The sequence below is a fragment of the Cynara cardunculus genome (assembly GCF_001531365.2).
Source record: "Cynara cardunculus var. scolymus isolate 2C chromosome LG 3, CcrdV1, whole genome shotgun sequence".
NCBI lineage: Eukaryota > Viridiplantae > Streptophyta > Magnoliopsida > Asterales > Asteraceae > Cynara > Cynara cardunculus.
In genome coordinates, this window is record NC_037530.1 from 15,868,415 (window position 1) to 15,873,793 (window position 5,379).

The window sequence follows — 5,379 nt, forward strand, 5'->3', positions numbered from 1 at the left end:
GTATGTATGTATGTATGTATGTATGTATGTATGTATGTATGTATGTATGTATGTATGTATGTATGTATGTATGTATGTATGTATGTATGTATATGCGTGTGTGTGATTCTTGTAGTTTTTTTTTTAATTTTATTTAAATAATAATAACATCGGGTTTAATCATTTGAGAATTACAAAGTTTTTTAGACCCATGAGAACCTACACTTTCAAGTTTTAAAACGTGATTTCTTTTCATTGAAGTATAGTATATGTATCGTAATGTGTTTGTTTCATAGGTATTTGGTTCACACGCTATAAAACAAATGACTTTTACCCACAAAAATAACCCAGGGAAATTCTCATCCGTGATTACCCATGGATCACCCAAAAAATACCAATGATTCGGTAGAATACCATGTTTTGTGAGAAAATGTTAATGGATCACCCAGAGAATCCCTGGGTAATCTGTCACTGATTTGAATTGTCCACCAACAATTTACCCACCAACTTTTGTGACAGTTTTATGACGAATCACTCTTTAGCGACATATTATCCAAAGAAAAACTCGTAGACAAAAGTCTTTCATTTAGTGGTGACAGCATAAATCTTTTTTATATGTATTTTTTTGTTTCATAAACACATCCAAAAAATTTACATTGTGTATGGAGTACATGTAAAACAAAAATATTAAAAAAAAATACATTAAATTCTAATTATAAATAAAAAAAAATCATATAAAATAACATGTGATTTATCGATTCTTAAAAATCTCACGGTTTAAGGAGTTATAAAAAAATTTCCCCTTATCAACAATTCTTCTATATGCTTACATTCTTTTTGAAAGTGTCATATTCTTTAAAATAAACTTATGGTTGTAGGGTAATGGAACCGTCATTCATATAAATGATATTTAATATTTTGAATATCAATTCTTTTACTTGAGAATTAATTAATTTTTAGTCTTTATGGTTTGTATAAAACCCTAAAATCTAAAAGTAACGATTAATTTAAAATTTTTAATAATACATTAAATAAAAAAATTATTTCTATAATATCAATACTTAATTATCTATAATGATGTTTAGCTTTGGCCATGTACAATCTTTGTAACTGTACAGGACATCAAAGCCAAGTGGTATTAAGTTTTCATCTATTATTAGTTTTTATGTCATCTCCCCTTTGTATTTCTTTATCCTAATTAGTAAAAATTGGCGTAAGGGATGAATCGCCTAGCTTGACTATGTTCGAAACCCTTAAAAAAATCGTACATTTTGTGATTTCATTTTCTTTAAAAAAAACAAGCATAAGGGCATTTTTTTAGCATTTTCGCACATGGCATCAAAACTCTAGGTTTGGCCCTGCCTATAATGACAATCTAAGACTTCCATCAAATAAATAATAATTCAAACTTTACACAAGGTCTATATTAGGGAAGGGTGTTACAAATCCCAACAACAATCGTTATCTTCCAAATATGGAAGGCGTCCCTGAATAGCTAAATCTTTCTTGTGCATCTGACCAACACTTAACTCTTCATAGTGTCGCTAATACCATTTTCAAATAAGGACATGATGCACATGCTAACATAGAAAAAATGTTAGGCTTAAAGTGTAGTAAGTTCAATCAGTTTTCATCTTTAATATGAAATGGTAAAATTGGACAAATGTTATTTAAATCACAATTTTCCTAATGAAATGTATTTAATATAAAAAACAACATTTTTCCCAAAACCCACCATATTCATGATGAAAGCTCAATAACTCAAATACTCATTTTATAAGAAACCAAAACCCAATACTCATGCAACCATGGATAAAGCTTGATGTTCAAATACCGAAGACATGAATAAAGCTCAAGTATCCAAAACAACAAAATATGAATTGTATATGACATTTGAAACATCAAATTGTAGATACATTGCGTACCCAAAACAACACGAAAACATGGATAAAATATCATATATAAAAAAACCTTTCAATGACGAGGGAAACCCAATTCCATTGAATGTGACAGAACACATGAGTAAGGTAGATATCTATGTTATATGAGCATCGCTATAGATCAATGGTCATTGAGTTCAACCACCCATAATCTATAGCTCAGTCATCAAGCTCAACCACCCACGATTTACAGCTTGAGATCTTCAAAAATCCTAGTTAACCTCATTCGCTAGAAATTACATTATGTTGGTCAATGACCGATTTCGAACTCAAAGAGTATGCACCATATTGCCTATGAAGATTCGTGCCTATTTCCTGCTACAATACCTCTAGATGAGTTTCACCATAAAAATCACAAGTCTCCATATATGGCTCTAACGAGCACCACTACAAGACCTAGATCCATATACGATCCAATAGGGTACCATCACAAACTCTCAAACCATGACTTGGGAACCACTCATTAAACTTAAGTGTTGAAATCAAAACTCTACACTCAACAACACGAAAGACTCCTATACCTATGGATTATTGCATTACAGTCTAAATTACATGGCCCCGATTAAATGACCAACTCAATCAAAACACGTAATTTCCAAATAAATATCCATAAATGCATATCATGTCTAAAACTCAACATAGAGCAATTTAAACCGGACAAATGTCCCGAAAACTCAAATGAGCCAAAATCAACTCAATATACTCCATACTTACCTGACTGTTTAATAAAAGTTGACATAAGCAATAAAAACGCATGTAACCAATGTTCATACAAACACATGCTCCAAAAGTATAATTAACTCAAAAACCCATAATTGGTTGAGGCAAACCATTTTACAAATGAAAATCATACCATTTATATTCCAAAATGTCGTATAACATGATAATATGCAATTTCCAGATGGTCTATAAAACCAAATACACTAAAAGTGCATTAATGTCAAATAATCTCTATTTATACAATAAACCATGAAAAGAACACACTCTTATGAGTTATTTATCAAAATGTCCAAAAATACAAAATATCGGCATTTTACATGATGTATAAAACAAATATTTCCAAAATGCAAATCTCAGTATAATCAACACATTTGTTAAATATCAAGTAAACACTTTAAGACTTCAAAATGGACATTTTTGGCATGTACATGGTTTTCAACAAAGCAACTTGATCTCACTCTGCTAGGTTAAGCTAAACCTAGTTTCCAAAGCCATATCTAGCTTTCAAAATGAAGACTTGAGATCCACAAGTAGATATTCCCAATAATCTTCGCAAAATCCCACTCCAAGACTTATAATAAACCAAATACAAGTATAAGCTTTAGATTCACAAAGATCCCCAAAATGAAGCTTAAAGCACCCAAGATCTTACCTCATCAAGATCTTGAAATCAACCACCATGAATTTTCAATCTCAATGACGAACCTTCCATTTGCTCTAAAAATGCCCCGAAAACATCCCCAAAGTTCCAAAAAAATCGCCCCAAATGAGAGGGGAATGGAGAGGGGGAAGAAATGGGAAGAAACCCTAGAAATTTGGGCTAAAAAGTCGACCAAAGGGGTTCCTACGACCTTGGTTCACAGGCCAAGTTGCGCGTGCTTCTGTTTTGCTGCACGTCGTTCCAGCCGTTCCTCGACCATTTCCCGACCTTTTTCTAGACCGAATCTTGACCTTTTTTCGACCGTTTCTCAATCGTTTTCTGGGCCATTCTCCAACTCTTTTTCAATCGTTATCCGACCGTTCATCAAGCGTTCTCCGACCGTTCATCAATCGTTCTCCGACCATTTTCCCATCGTTATCCAACCATTTTTTTGGATGTTTTTTGGTCGTTTGTCAATCATTTCCCAGTTGTCTTCTGGCCATTCTCCGGTCATTTATATTTAATACTAATGTCATAACCGGGTTATCGGTTAATAAAAATTTAGGGCTGTTATTGAACAAGGATGGAAGTTGAGGGGTTTATTTTGTGAATATGGTTAAATTGTTTTTAAAGTATAACCGCCTCATTATTTTAGATGCTTGTTTATGGATGAGATAATCTACTCATCTCATTGGGATAGTAAAGGTGAGTAAAAAGGCTAAAAGTTGGTAAAAGACTTCTGCGTCTGTGTTTTCTTGAGTGTGAAGAAATCAGAAACCGAAAGGGGAAGAAGTAGAAGTCAAATTTTGTGATTCATAATTTGTCTACTTGTTGTTGTTGTTGTCTGCATCTTCATCGCTTGTGATCATAAGGTGAGTTTTATTTATAAACTTTCATCTTACAGTGTTGAATTAGAACCATATGATTCTTTACGTGGGGAAGTTTTGAAAAATGTTTCTATGCTACGTTTAACATAATTTTGTATTTTGATATGTTAATATCAAATGATTGGAATAAAGATGGCATATCAGGAGGTATTTTAGATATAAGGATGGCATAATCAAGAGAGGTGTATTTTGGATATAAGGGTGGCAGAATCAGGAGAGGTGAATCATGGTTATAAGGGTGGAAAAATCAAACTCTATGTGAAACATGGGTTGTAATCAAGTTTACAATATGTTTGTCGCATCTTTATGATACGATGACCTTGAGTTGTCGCATATGTGTGATGCGATGACTTGGGTTTATCGCACCCTATTGATGCGATGACTGAATTTATCGCATCACTGTGATGCGAGAAGAGTGATTGTCGCATCCTTGTGATGCGACAAGATTGACTTATGGCATTCTATTGATGCGACAAGTTGGGTTTATCACACCAATCTGATGTGATGAGATGGGGTCCTCGCACGAAATGGGGTTGCCTCACTTGATATGTGTTTATCGCACCAGTATGATGCGATGAGATGAGATCCCACACCAATGTGTTGCGAGGAAATAGGGTTGTCTCATCCAAGGTGATGCAAAAAAATTATAGTTTATTCTATATGCAGGGTCGTCCATGGGGGAGGGCAGACTGAGCATACACCTAGGGGCCACAAGAAATAGAAGCCCAATTTTTCCGTGTATACTATATGGTAGTAATTCAAAAAAAATTAATAAATAAAAGAGACAATTTTTATAATATTTAATATGATCCAAAAAGAATTTAACATTATATTAAGGATCCAAGTATGTATTAATTAATTACATTAGAGAAGAAAATATGTAAAAAAATAATTATTGGTTGTTCATTTTATAGTATTTTTTTTATTGTTTCTCCAAGTATTTTATCTAATACTAAAATGTAAAGTTACCTTCTCTACAAAATATTGGTATATTCCCCATGATTCATCTTTCACTGATTCTTCTGATTATTTCATCCGCATGAATCCTATTTTTGTATTAGAATAGAGTACTTCTTGTTATTAACTAAGAAAACTCCTACCTTCAAAAAATTATCAACCATATGAAACAATCTAATTTATATCTATATTTAGAATTTCAAAACTACTATTGACTTTTCATACATTTTTTACTCCTTATTGCCAGGCCCGTTTC